Source organism: Myotis lucifugus, unplaced genomic scaffold, assembly GCF_000147115.1.
Source record: "Myotis lucifugus unplaced genomic scaffold, Myoluc2.0 scaffold_156, whole genome shotgun sequence".
Classification (NCBI taxonomy): Eukaryota; Metazoa; Chordata; class Mammalia; order Chiroptera; family Vespertilionidae; genus Myotis; species Myotis lucifugus.
In genome coordinates, this window is record NW_005871204.1 from 2,462,205 (window position 1) to 2,483,628 (window position 21,424).

Sequence of the window (21,424 nt, forward strand, 5' to 3'; positions counted from 1 at the left end):
CTTTGGGAAGAAAAGCATACTATACAATTAAGCAATGCCTATCTTTATAAACCTCTTGCATTAAAGAGTGTTCATAAGCTAAACTACTTCATTTACATTTAGGTATGTAATACAAAGTGGATATTTGTACATTTTAAAAATTGAAATATATTTGACATGTAACATATAAATTTAAGGTCTTCAACTTGTTAATTTGATACATTAACATATTGTAATATGTTATTCATTGTAGCAATAATTAGCACCCAAATATGAGGGGTTTGGGGATGGATAAAAAAGATAAAGAAATTAAGAAGTACATATTGACATCTACAAAATAGTAACAGGGATATAAAGTACAGCTTAGGGAATATAGTCATTAATATTGTAATAACTATAGATGGTCAGGTGGGTACAACATTTATCAAGGGATCACTACATAACTTATATAAATGTCCAACCAAACCACTATGCTTTACACCTGAAACTAATATTGAATGTCAACTGTGATTGAAAAAGAAAAACAAGATGTGTGCATGCTCATGTTTATTGCAGCATTATTCACAACAGCCAAGGTGAGAATGATTCTTTCACTGCTTTTCAAATTTCGACTAGTCTTTCATTTGGGGCTGAGAGGGATTCCAGATTGAGTTATAGTTTTATTTAATAGCACCCTGTGTCTTCCTTTTTAAAATGATTTATATGTAAGAGGCTATAAAATAGGTGACCATCAAAATTCTAGAAAACTGGCCAGATCTTCTTGGTTTGTACTTGGAAAAAAGCAAATAAATAAAGTAGGAAAGGAACATATAAAGTGAAAAGACAAGAAGTAACCACAGAGGAGATGGATTTTGAGTAATGTGAGAAAGTCTCTCAGTTAGAGGTTAGCCTGAAAGATATTTTCTCCATGCTTCCTCCAGCTAGTGAGAAGTTTAGGGTTACCCCAAATACAACTGCAGAGGGCACTCAGATATTTTCCAGGAAAAATGTTCACAAATAATGGGCACATTCCCAACATTTCCTTAATTCTATGGATTTGTGTAAAATGAAATAGCAGAAAACCTAGGGCATTAGAAAATATATTTGACAAAAATCTATGTATCTGGGTTTAAAAGTTATATTTTTAATGACTATTAAATAAAGCAGGCAGAGAGAATAAAAACTCTTGATCAATTAGAAAATTCATCCTGACCTATGGACTGGTTAGGACTGTCAAAGAAACTCAAAAAGAATTGGGAGGCTTTGGCTAAAACTGATAAAGATTTATTCAAGGGTTTTAGTGTTTGGAAACAGGAAACACAGCTAGGCAAATACTCATAAATGTACTAAAGAAGAAAAAAAGTTAAAAGTTCCTATAATTAAGAATATCTTCCTGAGAATTATTAGTCCTGTATTCTTAGGCGTAGGATTGGTCCAGGATGGTTATCAGTCAGATGCCAGGCAGTCTGGATGATGGTTGTCAGGTGGTCCAGAAGATGGGCGCCAGGAGTCTGGTCACATCTGGTGGTGATGTCTTGTGGTTTGTATATGGAAGTCCTTCAGGAGGCAATTAGAGGGTTATCTGGAGGTTTAGATGTATATTCAGGCATTCACACAGGACTGGAAAGTTCAAAAAACAGTTTAAGTTCCCAGGCTAGTTAGAACAAGAATGGAGTCTTTCCTCATGCCTCAACCTTCATTATGTGAATAATCTTAGCAGCTTGGTTAAAATTTTATATATTCCTGTCCTACAACTAGATGAGTAAAGAAGAAAGTATATTGAGATTAGTAGGAGGTGCGGAGGTGCGGAACAGACTGGCTGGACACCATGTGTGGCATGTTTTTAATCAGGAGGAATATCTCTGGGGCACAGGCCTCCTGTGAGGAGCAAGAGGTCCCAGCCCCTCACGAAACCCCCAGCCCAGGGTTCCAGAGCTATAAGAGAAGTCCCCATAACTTCAGGCTGTAAAAACTAGCGAGATTGTGACTGAATGATGTGGAGGCTGCTGGATACTCAGGTAGTCCCTCTTAAAGGGCCAGTGCACAAACTTACACAGTCCTGCTCCCTCTGAACTTCAGTGCTAGGTGGTGGCATTGGGGGAACCAGGAACATACAGAGAGAAACTGGATTGTTTGGCATCAGGGCAGGAACTCCCAGATGGAGGTGCTCACAGGGGTCATTTTTCCTGTGCTGAGACCTCCCACTTCCCAGGGCTGACTGGCAGCCATATCTGAGTTTCCATTAGCAGGGCTCACACTGTTCACTCTGCCCTGATAATTCCCTTAGACCCTATCCCATCCAATTTGCAGCCCCACCCAAGCAGTTTGCAGTGGTTTTTCGGTATGAATGGCTGTTCTGGTTCAGGCTTCAGACTTTCCTAAAATCTCTTAAACAAGCAGCACCTAGTGTCAGCATGGCCCATACCTATCATTATGAGACCCAAGACCCAGAACTAGCACCAGCCTGCCTTGCTTTACAGCTTGGCCTCACCTGGGCACTTATAAGCCCAATACAAAAAGCAGCCATCTGCAGATGGCTCAGTAGCTACTGCCAGGTAGCCCCAGGAAGTGCTGACTTTATACCTCCTGGGAGGCCCCAGAGCTAGTGCACCCAGAGGACAGCTTCAGACCATACCAGATTACAACTTTACACATCCACAAGCTACACACTCAGGGGCCAGACTCAGTGAGCACCAAAGCCCCACTGAAGCAAGTCCTGCTCCATTGGGGTGTCTCCTGAACAGCAGCTTTCCACTGTAGTCACAGCTGGTCCTCACAGACAATTGGCTTAGAGGTCAACTCCTCCCAGTGATGCCAACAGCAATCAAGGCTTAACTACAACAAGACAATGCACACAGCCCACACAGGGGTGCACCTAGAGTGCCAGCTCAAGCGACTGGGGAGGCTGACCACTACACAAGGCAACTACAAAGGCAACTTCAGAAATTAAGCATACACTAAGGAATAATTTTCCGGGATTCAATAGTAGAGTAGAGGATTCTGAGAATCAAATTAACGATTTGGAATATGAGGAAGCGAAAAAGACCCAATCAGAAGAGAAAAAAAAAAATGAAGATAGTGTAAGGAGCCTCTGGGACAACTCCAAGCATACCAACATTCATATTACAGTGGTGCCAGAAGGAGAAGAGAGAAAGCAAGATATTGAAAACCTATTTGAAGAAATAATGACAGAAAACTTCCCCTACCTGGTGAAAGAAATAGTCTTACAAATCCAGGAAGCACAGAGTCCCAAACAAGAGGAACTCAAAGAGGCCCACACCAAGACACATCATAATTAAAATGACAAGGGCAAAAGACAAAGAGAGAATCTTAAAAGCAGCAAGAGAAAAACAGTTAGTTACATACAAGGGAGTACCCATACAACTGTCAGCTGATTTCTCAACAGAAACTATGCAGGCCAGAAGAGAGTGGCAAGAAATATTCAAAGTGATAAATACCAAGGACCTACAACCAAAATTAATCTACCCAGCAAAGCTATAATTTAGAATTGAAGGTCAGATAAAAAGCTTCACAGACAAGAAAAAACTAAAGGAGTTCATCATAACCAAACCAGTATTACATGAAATGTTGAAGGGCATTCTTTATGAAGAGGAAAAGGGAGAAGAAGAAGAAGAAGAAGAAGAAGAAGAAGAAGAAGAAGAAGAAGAAGAAGAAGAAGAAGAAAAGGAGGAGGAAGAGGAGGAGAAGAAGAAGAAATAAAAATATGAATAATAAAGTGGCAGTAAATACATATCTATCAATAATTGAAGAAATAAAAATATGAATAATAAAGTGGCAGTAAATACATATCTATCAATAATTGAATCTAAAAATCAAAATAAATGAACAAGGAATCTAATGAACAAAATAAACTGATGAATAAAATAGAACCATAGGCATGGAAACATGTAACAGACTGAGGAATCTCAGAGGGAAGGGGGGAGTATGGTGGGGGGAGAGATTAACCAAAGATCTTATATGGATATATGCATTACCTATGGACACAAATAATAGGGTAGTGAAGGTCTGGGGTGGGGTGGGAACTGGGGAGGGAGGCAATGGGGGAGATAAAGGGAGACATCTGTAATACTCTCAACAATGAAGATGAAAAAATAATTTTTATATTGCCTATCTTCACTCTTTCCTCAGGACCCACCTAGATTATGATCTTGTAGAGGCTAAGTAATGAAAAAACATGTCAGAAAAATTACCCCAAAAAACTTCCCATTCATGAATTGCCACATGTTTTTTAACACACACACACACACACACACACACTGCACGTGCAGGCAATATGTCTTCCAATATAAAACAGGGGTAAATGCCACTCAAGAATTGTATAGGGGCACGGCAAAAGAAACCATCAACAAAATGAAAAGGTAACCTATTTATGGGAAAACATATTCACCGATGAGACATCTGATAAGGGTTCAATTTCCAAAATATACAAAGAACTCATTCAGCTCAACACCAGGAAGACAAACAATCCAATTTAAAAATGGGCAAAGGACCTGAGTAGATACTTCTTCAAAGAGGACATACAGATGGCTACAGACATATGAAAAAATGTTCAATGCCACTAATCATCAGAGAGATGAAAATTAAAACAACAATGAGGTATCACCTCATACCTGCCATTTGACCCAGTGATCCCACTTATGGGAATATATCCTGTGAATTCTGAAACACCAATCAGAAAGAATATATGCACCCCTATGTTCTTAGCAGTGCTATTTATAATAGCTAAGATCTGGAAACAGCCCAAGTGCCCATCAGTAGATGAGTGGAAAAAAAAGCTATGGTACATTTACACAATGGAATACTATGCAGCTGTAAAAAAGAAGGATCTCTTACCTTTTGTGACAGCATGGGTGGACCTGGAGAGTGTTATGCTAAGTGAAATAAGCCAGTCAGAGAAAGACAAGTATCACATGATCTCACTCATATGTGGAATCTAATGAACAAAATAAACTGAGAAACAAAATAGGTCCAGAGGCATGGATGCATGGATGCATGGAACAGAATAACAGATCTCAGTGGGGGTGGGGTGGGAGGGAACAGGAAAAGATTAACCAAAGAACGTATATGCATATATACATAACCCATGGACACAGACAATCATGTGGGGAAGGCCTCAGGTAGGGTGGGGTTGGGTGGAGGGGGGCGAAACAGGAGAAAATTACATTTGTAATACTGTCAACAACAACAACAACAAAATTGTGTAGGGAATGTACTTAGTTCCTAGTAATGCTTACTATTGATTAAAGGCCCAAACTTAGGTAATTCAAAGACTTTGTCAGGTCAAAATGGTGGTGGAGCCTGGTAATTCCATATTGATGGCCTATCAGTCATTATGAGTTTATATCTAATTCATTAATCTTATCTTAACATCTCTTTGTTACATTTCTTATAAATATCCCAGCTTCCTAAATGCTTTTTGACCTAGCCATAACATCTTACTGGTTCTCTCATTTGTTAATGAGTTAAATAAAAATCTTTTACACATGTTAAATTTATATTTTCTTGAGAGTCACAGTTTTATTTTTTTGAAAATTGTACTTTACCATGGAGGATATAGAATCTATCCTCATTATTCAGTTTTATTGATACCCAGTGAAGTGGGGTTGTTATTTGTAATTTGCTGTGAATATTTATTCTTATTACTGGATGTATTTTTATGCCTGTTAGTCAAACTTCCACATAGGAGGTTTTGTTCTTTTAAATAGTGCTTTTGCAAACAAATCCTCAAAAAAATTTTTAAAAAATATTTTTATTGATTTCAGAGAGGAAGGGAGAAGGAGAGATAGAAACATTAATGATGAGAGAGAATCACTGATTGGCTGCCTCCTGCATGCCCCCAACTGGGGATTAAACACACAACCTGGATATGTGCCCTGACTGGGAATCAACCCATGACCCTTTGGTGTATGGGAGATGCTCCAATCAACTGAGCTATACCAGCCAGGGCAGGCAGGTTCTTTAACAGTAAAAATGATTTTCTCAACACAGTTCAAATTGATAATAAATCAAAATGGTTGCATTCTAAGATTACATCTATATTATAAAAACCTAGTGGCCATAACACCGTAAAGACCAAAGACCGGTCACCAGGAGGCTGCGTGTGCAGCGAGGTGCACGTGGGTGGGCGGGGACTTGACTCTGGGTCCCATGACACTGTGGGACTTTACTCTGGGTCTCGCGGTGCAGTGAGACTCAGGGGAGTCCCTGGCGCGGCGGGGTCTGGGTTCTCAGGTCTCGTGCGATTTCCCGCGGGTCTGAGTCGCATGCAATTTCACCCGCTGGGTCACTAGTATTTAAATAATAAAATGGGACTTCTGATTTAATTAAATCAGACCAAACAAGATTTTTTTCAATAGCACATCATCACTCAAACTTCAAAATATTTTGAAGGCGATTAAAGCAATATTCTGAGCTCATTTTTACAGAAAAATTTGCTTAGGAGAACTAAACAGGTGCATTACATTCTGACATTAAGACTAGTAAAGCTGGTTAACTGTCTTCCAAAAAACTAGAGAAAGTGATCTCCCTTGAGACATATAAATATTAATCAACCTGGTGAGGCAATTCATGAATCAGCCTTAAAAAACTAAAGTGAATCAGAACCCCCTTATGACATCACATACCTTGCCACCAGGTATTCGCTTATCTGTCAACTTTCTTTGTAATGGCCAAATAAAGGCAAGAAATAAAAAATTCAGAGAAATACTTTAGGACTGTAAAATATGTTTGAGCTGTGCGATTGCACAGGGTCCTGGCTCAGAGGAGCTTTGCAAACTTGCTTTAATGTTCCACTGTCACGGTCATGAAATTCTTAATTTTCAAATGAAGGCCCTGAAATTATGCAGCCAATTCTGTTGCTGAGTTTTCACTAGTATGTGGGAAGAGGTTTGGTGGAGTGGGTAGATTCTCTTACAAGGAGATGCTGGCAGATAGAGAATATTTACTGTCTTAGGGTCTTCATTTTCAAAACTAGGCTTCTCCCTTTATTTGTATTCACATTTCTGCTTATTTCATGTAATCGGAAAATATAGACTCCTAATAGGTTAAGTTCTCTACCAAACACTTGGTGAACAAGACAGAATTAGTTCTTTCTGTCAAGCCAAGTTTACCTGAGTTCTAGAGTTACTGCCTTGTTTTCCTATCAAAGACTACAAAGATTAATTTTTTGTTAATCCTCACCTGAGGATATTTAATAGCTTTTTTTTTGGTAAAAACAATCATGTATGTGAGGGGAAAAGGTTTTCATTTCCAACCTGTATGGTGTTATTTTTTTTTCTTGCTCTATTTTGCCTTGTTATAAAGAATACAGGTGGTGAGAATAAACATCTTTGCTTTTTTTCAATTACAGGGGAAAAGTGTGTAGTCTTTCACCATGAAATATGATGTTAGCTTTAGGTTTTCCATAGATTATCATGACAGCGCTGGAATTTTGTCAAATGCTTATTCAGCATCTAGTGTGATGATCGTACACTTTTTCTACTTTAATTTGGTGAATTATATTAATATACTTTTGAATATTAAATTAACCTTTCACTCTTAGAACAAACCCCAGGATGTACTGAGGTTTTTATACATTACTAGATTAAATTTCATAATATTTTGTTTCAAATGTTTACTCCTTTCTTCTTGTAATGTCTATCTGATTTTGGTATCAGAATAATGTGGCCTCATAAGAAGAGTTGTGTTTACTTTTCTATGTTTTGTGGGACTTCCACTTTTTTCTCCCTGAAATGCAGGTAAAATCCACCAGCAAAACTTCTCCCCTTCTGATCTCACCTTTTGTCCTTTATCACAACTCAACTGTTTTAACCAGCTCTGACTTGAGTTCTTTTGCATATTAGCTGCTTAACCAAACAGTGTTTGTTAATAAATAGATAAGTTAAAAATGAGTTATAACTTGGTGAGGAAAATGAGAATTGAGCTCATTTACATTATTCCTATCTTTTCTTCTCCCCTCCATGTTTGATATTTATATTATTTTTAGTTATTCTACTGTACATTTTTATAACTTTAATGCATATATACAACCCACCATTTCTTGTTCCATCAATTCTCAATAATATCTTTTAACTCTCCCCCCTTTTTAAGATGATGGTATGAATGCAGCGATTTTTTTTTCACTTTTCATCCTGTTTCCATATCCTACCTCTTGTCAACTAAACTTTAAATTTTCGCAAAGAATGTTGAATTTTGCCTTAAAAACATAACATTACTCCAACCTCTGTCTCTGTTGTCACATCTTCTCTCATTTTGACCCTCCTGTCTCCTTCTTCTAAGGACCCTGGATAATCCAAGATGATCTCATTTCAAGGCCCTTACTTTAATCACACTTGCAAAGTCCCCATCACCATTTAAGGTAACTTATTCACAGGTTCTGGGGACTAAGATAGGGACATCTTTGGGAAGCCATAGTCGTCTATACAATATTTTCCAACTTCTCAATTAAATATTTACTCCATCAAAAAAATAAACAAACATTAGATGTTTAGGAGGGTCCTGGGAAATCAGATTTTCTCCAAAATTGTTTCCAAGTTGTTTTTCCTCCATGCTTTTCCTGGCACTAGCCTTGGTGTAGAAGAGAAAGTTTATGTTTTCCAATCCTATACATTTCCAGATTACTAGACTGTTATTCATATTGGATATTAGGAAGAAAAAGCCTTTTGAGCAAAAGTGTATGTCCTTCTCTCCATTTCTAGTTCAGTTAGAAATTTCACCTTCTTGGAGGACTCTCCTTGAGGCTCAAAGTCGAGTCAACACATTCTGACATCCAGATTTGTCCTTCTAAGTGTCTGAATGTGCAGTCTTATTAAGTGTACTATCTGAATTCCAAGAGTCAACAATTAACTAGCTGTGTGCTGCCACATAATAAGGACTAGCATTTAACTTTCTAGTTTCATGAAAGAGCCATTCAGTGTGTATCATACCTTGGTGGTTGCAGTAATTCCCCGATGAATATAGTGATGAATTTAATGGCTCCATGATGATTTAATGAGGTTCAATCCTGGAGTTTTATAGGGACAATTGAAAAATAGAATTGCTTTTTCCTTTAGGGTCGTTGTGCTGGTAGAGATGTCAGTTTGGAGCTGCTGGTGGCCACCTGAGTGTCATAAAGGGAAAGTCTGCCTGAGAGCAAAACCAGCCCAGAGGAAAGGCAGAGCCATCAGTGGGAAAGGCAGATAGATTGAGTCCCAATGACAGTTTTTAAGCCCCTTGATCTGGTTATGGCTGAAAACTGTACATCTCAATTATGTGAGACCTTTTTGCTAGTTCGTATTAATTTTCTTCACCTGCTAAGAATAACTATTAAAACAAGAAATTTGTGGGGGCAAAAATTTGGATCCATAGTTTATTCATTTAAAAAATTTCCCTGAGATAACTTGGGGCTCTCATCTAAATCTCTTATATTTGTAGTCTCTATCCTCTTTTCTGAAAAGGAACAGTAGAAAAAATAGTAAATTGTTCCTTAATGGTAATTTGTTATATGTTTATTTACTCACATCTCAGAATGAAAGTTTGCAGTGGGAACTGGGTGACTATGACTTTTTAATGGAGGACAATAAAGTCACTTAAATATTTTAAAATTCCCACTCGCTTCACAGTGCATTAGTTTAACACACACACACACACACACACACATACAAGCTAAAATATTCCACAGATAGTTTTAATAGTAGTAAGATCAAATTCATGTTCTTTTAGTGGTCAAACCTCTTTATGTATTTGTGGTCAAACCTCTTTATGTACATACACACACACACACACACACACACACACACAGCCTCATTTCCAACATCTGTGCATTTACCATATAAACCTTCTGCTGGATTTACTTTGGATTTAGTTCTCAAAGATAGACTGTAAAGTCTTTAAAGATTAAAACAACAACAACAATGAATAGATTTTAGACACCCAGGCTTTATTCTGAATTCTAGGGAGATGCCTCCTCCATATGCTTTAAATTCTTTTAAATATATTATTTATTTATTATTTTTAAAATATATTTTTATTGATTTCAGACAGAAAGGGAGAGGGAGAGAGATAGAAACATCAATGATGAGTGAGAATCATCGACCAGCTGCCTCCTGCACGCCCCTCTACTGGGGATCGAGCCTGCAACCTGGGCATGTGTCCTGACCAGGAATTGAACCGTGACCTCCTGGTTCATAGGTCAATACTCAACCACTGAGCTACACTGGCCAAGCCCTATGCTTTAAATTTTAACAGGAGCCATCTCATCTCATCTCCAATATCTACTTTAAAAATATTTTCCATAATCTTTCTGATTGTTATCTGTTTTAAAAATATTGGGTTTTTCCAAAATGGCAGTGGAGTGAGTGGATGCTGCCCTAACACGCTCCCAGGACCAAAGTGGAATTCCAACTAAATTACAGAAAAACTATCTTGAATAATCAGTTGAAGACTAGCTGGAGAGAACCCTGACAACCAAGGACGGACAGTAGAGACTGCATAGAGACTGAATATTGAGTTTCCCTAAAACCTAACTTTTTTAGCAATAAGATAAAAATTGTGAACAGAAAAAGAAATATTGGAAAGGTTTGTCTAATGTTATTTGCAAAGGAATGACTTCTTGGGGCTGTCAGTAACTATACTGTGTCTCTTTGCCCCAAATTCCAGGATTATCTCCTCAAAAGGTCTGAATTGTTATGACAGTCAGAGTGCTCTCAGGGCCCTGATACGCAGAAAGTATTTTTCCAATATTGTGAGTTATCTGTAATAATTTTACTGCTATGTCGTCTATGTTAATCAGGAAGACAAAGTCAACATGGCTTGTTCTTGGGTACTTTTTGTTTTGTTCTTGGATCTGAAAGCTGGATAATGCTACACTCACACTTTCCAATTTGAGAGATACCAAGGGGTTTGGTGAAATTAAACATACATAACTTAGCTGGTCTTTGGCACTCACACAGAAACATGTACCCCTTCCCCAATACTTGGGGCTCCCACACCTAGTCAGGGTAGCCAGCACACAAGGTTTGATAGGATTGGCTCTTGGCTGAGTTTGGTCTTGACTTTGCTTTGTAACTCTGCCGACTCTCAGGTCCCTGGAATGACCGGATTACCAGGAAAGGTGTGCTGTTAGAACTGGGCCCATGGAGTAGGAGCAGCTCTGCAGAGCCCGCATAGAGTCTCCCTCCGCAGGTAGGCCCATGTAGCCATCCCCAATCCTTTGCAATTTAGTGAGGAACTGCTTTATTCCAGAGCTAACGCCTCAGGGCTCAGCACTACAGAAGTAAGATTTTGACGTGGGGGGAGGTAGGAAGTATCATTGTGAAACCCTGGGCATTGCCCAACTCTATGTGGGACACGATGAAGGGCAGTGCTGCCTGCCATGGGAATCTGGGTTACAAAGTAAGAGGAAAAAGGAGAGGGGCCCAGAAAAGAGGGAGAAGGGCACTGCATTCAGATCTGCTTGTCTCTCTCATAGTTTTGCTAAACAGTGGCTGTGTTTTAGGGCTAAACCCATCAGTAAAGAGTTAGGGAATGACACTCTGAGTGTAATCCTCTCCCCACGTTGGTGCCTGTTTTGAAAGTAGATCAATGCATACGAAATAAACCAAATTGTTTGCATTTTAGGTCAAAACATTTATAATCTCTGATGAAGACACTCTGTAATTTTCTCATTGTTTAAATGGAACATTTGTCTAAAGGCATTCCAAAGGACAGTCTTCCTTGGAGCCACAGGTAAGGATTCCTGTGACTGCTAGCTCTCTATGAGACCTCGATTAGAGAGCACGAAGTAATCACGGTTGGCTGATTGGCTGGTATTATTTGGAAAAAGTAATTGTCAAAAAAATAAACAAACAAACCCAGAATATGCAGACAGGCTGAATCGATAATTTATATATCAATTTTGCCCTTTGGATGGTTGTTATTGACATATAAATTAATGTATGAAGCATATTTTAAACAGTGCATGAACTCTGGAACAATTAGATAAAATAAAACTAGGTTCAAAAAAACCTCTCTCCACATACTAAAATTTTCCATAATTCAAAATGAAGAAAGAACTCAAGATTCTGAAGGCATGTAAGACTGCTTCACTGTGCCATAGAATTTTGAATCATTTCCAATAAAAGGCTCTCTTTAATATTTGGGCATAGATTGCTTGCCAAACAGCTAGACAAAAGACAAAAAAATGCAAGCTTTGGAAGTTCTTCCTCCATATCCAGGCATGCCAAGTCCTGCTAGGCTATTTAATACTCATAATCCACGTGTAGCTTCAAAGGCCAGGGTGTCAATTCTGCAGAAAGCCCACTTGAGAATAGACTTTTCAGATACAGTAGAATAAAGCCCAGGGACCATTGCAGCAGTTTATGTCATCTTATCTCTAATGCTTTTAAAATATATATATTTTTATTGACTTCAGAGAGAGAGGGAGAGAGAGAGAGAAACATCAATGATGAGAATCATTGATTGGCTGCCTCCTGCACACCTGCCACTGGGATTGAGCCCACAACCTGGGCATGTGCCCTGACTGGGAAACAAACCGTGACCTCCTGGTTCAACCACTGAGCCTTGCCAGCCAGGCTCCAGTGCTTAGGAAGCCCAGGAAGCGAATCATGTCTAGAAGGTCCAGGATAAGAGTATTTAAGGATATTGTTTTATTTCTAAAAATATTTATAAATGGCCACGAGAACTAGAATGTAATTGACTCAGTAATCAATGAAGAAACTTTCTTAATATTTTGTCCTAAGATCCTTTTACAAATTAATGAGATCCTCTATATTTATTTATATTGGGCGGAGGGAGTCCAGAATATAGAAAATGTAATAAACATCTATGATAAATATGTACCACCACCAAAATGAACAAATTGTAACTCTTATTACCTTCAGTTTTTGTTTTTAAGAAAAGCATTAAAATCTACATTTTTTTCGCCAGACCCATTTCTTCTTTTTTCAAAGGTCAGGATCACCTGGTGTATGTATCCCAATTATATTTTTGTTCTTATAGTATATTTATTTTATACTAGAGGCCCGGCGCATGAAATTCGAGCACGGGTAAGGAGTCTGGCTTGCACCTTCTTCAATCTGGGACCCCTTGGGCGATACCTGACTGCTGGTTTAGGCCTGATCCCACAGGACATCCCTCTCACAATCCGGGACTGCTGGATCCTAACTGCTAGCCTACCTGCCAGCCTGATCGCCCCCAAGTGCCCTCCCCTGCCTGCCTGATGGCCCCCAACTGCCCTCCGCTGCCATGACCTGCCTCCTCCACTGGGCCCTGCCTCTGCTGTGCACACGACCATTTTGTGACAGCCATTTTATGACAATGTAAGGGCGTGATGCGTGAAGGCGTGACGACCACCTAGGCTATTATTAGTATAGATTCTTTAACTAGGTTTTGTAATATTTTCCATAAATGTGTTGGCCAATTAAACATTTTGTTACTATGTTTTCTCACTGTATTGCTAGTGTTTAAGTATGGTATTTTTTTTTGTCTATCAAACTTAAATTGAATAATATTCTGGGTTTTTTAATTTTACAAGTTATATGAAGGTTCTTTTGAATTTTCTAGTCTACAAATAAAAATTTTGCCTCTTTCTTTCCAATCCTTGTCCCTTTTTTTTCTTATGTTATTCCTTTGGGTAAGAAGTTCAGTTTAACGTTAAATAGTAGAATTATTGCAGACATTCTTGTCATATTTCTTTTTTTTTAAATATATTTTATTGATTTTTTTACAGAGAGGAAGGGAGAAGGATAGAGAGCTAGAAACATCAATGAGAGAGAAACATCGATCAGCTGCCTCCTGCACACTCTCCACTGGGTATGTGTCTGCAACCAAGGTACATGCCCTTGGCCGGAATCAAACCTGGGACCCTTGAGTCCACAGGCCGACTCTCTATCCACTGAGCCAAACCAGTTAGGGCAGTTGTCATATTTCTTATTTTACTGAAAATGCTTCTAAAGTTTCACCATTTAGATTAATGTTTATTTTTAGTTTTTCACTTAATCAGGCATGAGAAGTTGCCTTCTATGCACACGTTTTAAGTATTTTTTTTCCTACTTTATTGAGACGTATATATGGCATTCTCGTCAATCTCTTAATGCAGTAAATGTAGTGACTTAATTTTATAGGTTTGGTGGTGGTGGTGGTGGTGTGTGTGTGTGTGTGTGTGTGTGTGTATGTGTGTATTTCTGTGAATGGTTTATTTCATTTAGCATAGTGTCCTTCAGGTCCATCCATGTTTTTTGCAAATTACAGGATTTTCTTCCTTTTAAAGGCTGAGTAACGTTTCATTGTATGTATAAACCACATTTTATTTATTCATTCATCCATCAATGGATATTCATGTTGTTCCATATTGATAGGTTTTTCTCATGTGAAATCACTATTGCCTTCCTAGTATTAGTTGGTCATTATACACACACACACACACACACACACTATGGCAATTTTTGGAGTTTTAAATTAATTATTATCACTCACTTAACAAATATTCACTGAGTACTTCTTGTGTACCAGACATTTAGGCAAGAGAAGTATAACAGTGAGCAAAATAAATTTTAAAAAATCTTTGCCCTCAGATTATATTTAAGGAAGCTGTCAACAGACAGAATTAAAAAGTAAAATATATAGTATGTTAGGTAGTGATTACTATTGAAGAACAAAGAGAGAAAAGGGCTGTGAAATCTGTGAGAAGAGTTGGACTTTAAAATAAGTGTCCAGGGAAGTTTTCATAAAAGTGTACTTTTGAGGAAAGGCCTGTGGAAAGTGAGAGGACCCAGCTATGCAGCTAACTGGGTGAAGTCTTTTCCAAGCAGAGGAAGCAGAAGTTGAACAATCCTAGAGCAGGAACATTTCTGATATGTTTGAAGAATAATTTGGTATTTTTTTCTTGAAAATTGCTTATTCTTTTGAAATTTTCAAACTTATTGGCATAAAATTACTTAAAACATTTAATTATTTTTAAAATGATTGCGTATGTAATCTCTGGTATTGCCTTCTTGTCACTTTTTATTTTGACCAGTCTACCTAGAAGTTTGTCTATTTTGTTATTGTACTCAATGTCATTAATACCAAATATTCTCTGTATATTAGAGTTGACAATGTATACACTACATCTCAGATGTACAAAAAAAAGTCACATCATATTTCTTTAACCCAAGTGGCATCCTTCCTCTTATCCTTATCAGGCACTAGAAACTTCTGGATATCTTGCATGTCAAACAGGAGCTGATGAAAATTTGGAAGTGCTAGCCCAGGCTTTCTCCTTGGCTGAGCACACCGCATTGCCATTTTGACTCTACTGTAACTGAGTGCTGTTGGCATGAAGGCATTCTGCAAGCTTGTCTCCTCCAATTCCACAAGGGCACAGCTGCCCTCTTTTTGCCATTGCTATCAATGAGTAGTAAATGAGCCAAACCATAGAAGTTATTACTGTAATATCTGTCACTTACTGAGCACTCAGTAAATGTCAATTATGATTATAATTAGAATGATTATTAGTATGTCATTGTGCAGGTGCTGGGCTAAGTCATCTCTGTTTCCTCTACCTGCCCAGCGGCCTGTGATAGTATTATGCCCTGGGAATGACAGAGCTCTGCTTGTGTCCTTCTGACTAAATCCCATACTCTTAACCACCATCCTACTGGGACTGGAGGGTTAAGCAAGGATGAGTCGAGGAAACAGTTTAGGAATTCTGGCATCATTCTACTACATCAGGTATCAAGAGTGAGAAACGAGAATTTTCTGATGTTGTTACCAATGTTACTGGGATTTGGACCACTCAATCCAAGTTGCAGTCTACAAGTAAACTTCCTTGAAAACACTTCAAGAATGTTATGCTTTTAAGAAGTACAAATTGGTAGTTACAGAATAGTAACAGAGATGTAAATATACACCACAGGAATACAGTAAATAATATCTTAACCATGTATGAGGCCAGGTGGATACTTGAAATATTGTGGTTGGGGGCATCACTCTGTAAAGTACATGATTGTCTAACCACTGTGCTGTACACCTGAAACTAATACAGGATAATATTGAATGTAAACCTATAAATCTGATTTAAAAAAATAATGTGATGCTTTTTATCTTTTCCACAAAAAAGACAAACATTAGTGAAACCTCTCTCTCTCTCTCTCTCTCTCTCTGTCCCTTAACAAGAGAGGATTAGAGCAAATTCCAGAAGCATTCCAAATATTATTTGTAGTCTATTGCTTTATCAATGGTTGCTTAGATGAATAGTGGAGGAACAATATGCAACAGAGCATTTACCCTTTTATTGTCAATGTAAAGCCCTGAGTAAAGTCTTCCTTCAGGCACTGTTAATGGAACTGGGGAGAATTCAGCTGATAATTGTAGTGTAGCCTTGTTACCCTTGTAACAAGAGAGAGAGAAAGAGAGAGAGAGAGAGAGAGAGAGAGAGAGAGAGAGAGAGAGAGAGAGAAAAGCCCCATGACCTAAGACATCCATTGAATGTAATTAACTTCCCTCCTTTGCATCTAGAATGTAACTGTTATGTACTATTACCCTTAAAGAAGTGAGAATATAATATTCAAGTCATTTTTGGGTAGTGTTTAATTTGCTTATGGAACCTGCATTGAGAAGGGCTGCTAGAAAATTTCTTCAAAGGAGGCCTTGTCCTATCTGAATGTGTAGGTTTCGATGATAGATTGAGATGTGTTAAGCTATTTCTTCAAACTGGCACTTCATCCAGTGGCATCAGAATAGCTTCTAAATTACTGATTTTGAAGCCAAACAGTCATGGGTTCAGGTTCTCATTCTGCTGCCTCCAGGTTGTCTGATATAGGGAAAGTTATTTATCAACACCTGTCATCTGTGTAATATATATGATGTAATAATAGTGCCTCCGTTGTAGGTTGCTGTGATGACTTCATGAGATAATGCATGCACAGCAGACCTCAGCACACTGTGAGCACTCAACACGTTCTCATTAACCACTGGAAGTGACAATCCTGAGTACCTCCACTGCATAGCGTTCCTCTTGGGGAGATGGAGAATAACACAGAACCATTAGACCGTCTCCTACTGAGTCATCTGGCATTGATTTTTCAGCTGCACATTCTGGGGACAAGCTGCATATCACTAAGGCCATAAAATAAAGGAAGCAATAATTCTCCTCTGACCACTCAACTGCTAAAATGCAGGACCTAGAATTTTACAGCCTCCAGGATAACACAGAGAAAGCCTTGTAATAGGTCACCCTGTTGCTGGTTTGCAGACTGTTAGCTAAGGGGGAAGCTAGAGGCTTTACATGATCCATTAGCACTGTGTTCTCTGACTTCTTGTCATAACCTGCACTGGTGTTTTATGAAAGAATTAACCCCAAGTAGCTTTTGCAGCAATAAAATAATATGCTGTGGAAGGCTTGCTCATTTTCTGCATGTATTTTACTTCTATGTAAGTCATGGGGAGTGAGAAAATGGTAGAGAACAAAAACATGTGGAGAGGCAAAGATACAAAGAGGGAGAAGTATACGTTGATTCTATTCTTCTTTACCTCAACCAGCTATGTGTTATTTTAAATCTTATTTTTTCAGACTACAAAAAAAAGCAGGGCCAGTGTTTTACTATTTAAAAGACAATGTGCTGTTTTTCTTTCCAGTTATAAAGTAATACATATTTGTTACAAAAACATGAAAAGCATATGGAAAATATTTTTTAAATTCCATGTAATGTTATTAACCAGATGTAAATGTGTAACATTTCGGTGGATTTTCTTCTAATGTGTCTTCTATGTATATATGTAGGGGTAAACATACATTTTTGTATTGTTCTTTTGAGTTGTCATTACCATTATTATTACCAATTCATCATACCACACACAAGAATAAACTCTAAATAATCAGATAGCTAAATGTTTAAAAAGTGATCTACACAATACTAGGAGAAAATATGATTGTCTCTATAGCCTAGGTGGGGAGGCAGGGGAGAGCTATCTAAATATGACTTAGATTTCAAATGCAAATAAAATTTTTATTTTTTAAAATTGTTTTTGTTGTTATGCAATTAAAATTTGTTGATAAATTTGACTACACAGAAATTAAAAACTTTTTCATGGCCAAAAACCCCCAAAACAAAACAAAAAACTCCACAACAACACTATAAGCAAAGTCAAAAGACAACAAATTCAGAATAAATATTTGCAATATATATCATAGATAAAGTATTAATTTTCCTAATATAAAAAAAACTTATAAAGATTGAAGGAAAATGAGACCAAAAATCCTACAGAAAAAAGTGGACAGGGATATATACAGTTTATATGTTAGCCCCTAAATATATAAAGAGATGTACCATTTTACTTATAATAACAGAAATGCAAATTGAAAGGAAACAGTTACTATATCCAATCATCAGATTGGCAAAAATTTAAGACTTAACAAGGTTGAGGTATAATAATAAATATATTTGGTTTTTGTGGGAGGTTTCCAGGCACAATGCTTCTAAAACCCATGAAATTTCCCAAGTGACTGGAGTGTACTTAGTAATTTATAACAAGCCCCTTTACATCACAACTGAGTTTATGCTAATGGGTGATTTAGATTGGGACCCCTAAATGGTTACAGAATGGGGCTGGTCACCAAGTGATTAGAAGGTTGGAACTTTCAGCCCCACTCCTGACTTCTGGGGAGGAGAAGAAAGTGGGGTTGGAGATTAAGGGTTATTAAAATTCTTGAATAAGGAGGTTTCATGAGCTTCTGGGTTGGTAAACACGTTGAGGTGCTGGAAGGGTGATGCCCTGGAAGGGCATGGAAGCTCCGTGCCCCTCTCCCTATACCTTGCCCTCTGCATCTCTTCCATTGAGTTGTTCCTGAGTTGTATCCTTTATGATAAACTGGTAAGTGTAAATGAAGTGCTTCCCTAAGTTTGGGAGACACTCCTGTAAATTATCAAACCTGAGGAGGGGGTTGTGGGACACCCCCAATAGCTCTAGGTCAGAAGGTGGCCCAGGAGTTCTTACTAGCTTCTGAAATGAGAGCCATATTATAGACTAAGTCCTTAACCTGTGGCTCTACGCTGAGCATAGTTAGTGTCAGAATTGAAATAAATTGTTGGACACTCAGTTGGTGTCTAGAAAATCAGAGAATTGGTTGTTGGTGCCAGAAAACACCTCAAGGAGGATATGACAATATCTAACAATACTACATATGCCTTTATCATTTTACTCAGTAACCTCACTTCTAGGAATTGTCCCTAAAGGTGCACCTCCAAGAGTATGAAAATACATATGCAAAAGGTTATTCTTGGCAACATTATTTGTAGTTGCAAAATATTGCAAACCACCTAAATGCTAAAACATAGGAAATTGGTTGAATAAACTATGATAAAAATATACAATGTGGTATTATACAGCTATGTGTTTTTCAAAAGAGGCTATGAACTGATATGATTTCTAGGATATGTTAAGTACAAAAGAATATCGATAGAAATGAGGAGTCCTATAAGAAATGAGGAGCCCTAGTTGGTTTGGCTCAGTGATAGAGCATCAGCCTGTGGACTGAAGGGTCCTGGGCAAGTACCTCGGTTGCAGGCTTGATCCCTGGCCCTTGTCGGGGCCCTTGCAGGAGGCAACCAATCCAAGTGTCTCTCTCACGTCGATGTTTCTCTCTCTCTTTGTCTCTTTCCCTTCCTTCCACTCTCTCTAAAAACCAATGGAGAAATATCCTCAGGTGAGGATTAACAAAACAAACAAACAAACAAACAAACAAACAAACAAACAAAGAAATGAGGAAATAAAACATCCTGCATTTATAGTTTTTAAAATTAGCAGGAAGGATAAGCCAGGCACTAAATAAAATTGGTTGCCAATTAAGGGTGGGGAAAATGGGGTGGGATAGAGGAGTGAATAATACCTGGTACTTCTTTGAGTACTCAGTTTTGTATAGTTTTGACTTTTGGAAGCATGCTAATGTTATACATACATGGTGGGGCAAAAGTAGCTTTACAGTTATAAGTACATGAAACATAGTTTATTCTTGTATTATTATTTATTAATTATTGTATTATTTTCCATGTGAACAACTGTAAACCTACTTTGCCCCACCCTATATTTTAAAAAAAATCAACAAAGGTAGCGGGAATGCCTTAAAATTGAATGCAAACCAAAACAAATGAACCCACTGAGTTGCATATGAACAGCATAACCAGACTGAAATAGGTACTGGTGAAAATAAAACTTATTCAAGTTACTTTTGACCAAGGTACTTTTAATAAATATGATGATAGGCAGAACTCTAAGAAGCAGGATAGAAAGAAGTTAGAGAAGGCTCTCGACGAGTGCAATGAGGAAGTAGGAATGGACGTCACAGGCAGATAAGCGGCTAGGTCCTCGCACTAGAGCCCCCACCTTCACACATGATCAAAGGGAAACAGTTTATGGCAGGAAATTCCTGTAGTTGTCACAGAAAGTAACAAGAACTAGCTAAAACCAGATCAATCCAAGATGGAGGAAAAGTTGACTGAAAAACAACCCTAAAGCTCATTTACCATCATTTTAATGAAAATTGACACCACAAGTAGAACAGGGGGGTTGAGGAGGATAAACGCCATGAAACTCTCAGAATGAACCATATGAGGAACAAGACTCTCTCCTAACAAGAAGGCAGAGACAGAATTTAGCACCACAAAGCTCAGGAACAACCCATCCTGGGAAGCACATAAAATCCCAAGAATTGACTGACTGCAGTGTGCAACTCACTCACGAGTGTGCCAACGTGCACTCGGACGTGCACTTTGACTTCTGTCACAGCAGTGCCCTATGAGACTTGCAACCGGGGGAGCAGCAGGCAACGGCAGCACATCCACTCCTGTGAAACTTATACCCAGCAAAGAGATGGTTGTAGTTGATCTAGTTCCCTACAAATAATAAAAGCACCAAAACCTTTGGCAGCCAGAGACTAAAGAAAATTAAATCCACATCAACAAGTAAAAGCCCAAAACAACACAATTGAGAGACTGAGACCAAAGGAGGGCCAGGTGGGTGTGGCTCAGTTGTTGAGCTTCAACCTATGCACCAAGAGGTCGCCAGTTTGATTCCTGGTCAGGGCACATGCCTGGGTTGTGGGCTCAATCCCCAGTAGGGGGCGTGCAGGAGGCAGTGATCAATGATTCTCATCATTGATGTTTCTATCTCTCTCTCTCTCCCTCTCCCTTCCTCTCTGAAATAAATAAAAATATTAAAAAAGAAAAGAAAAAGAAAAGGGGGAGCCAATGTGAGACTATGTTATCAAGTTGGCAGCTGCAAAATGAGACAGAGTGTTCATGTCCACAGGATCATCCTCCAGGAAGTCACTTAAATTGTATCTCAAAATAGTCCTGAGAGAGAAAGGGGGAAGAATTTATCTGCTTGCTGTCAACTCATGTGGTATTAACTCCTGGTACTTCTGGGTTTCACAGATGTAGGTCACAAGCAGAATCTGGTGACATTCTGTCTCTTGGCATTAATACCTCCCTGG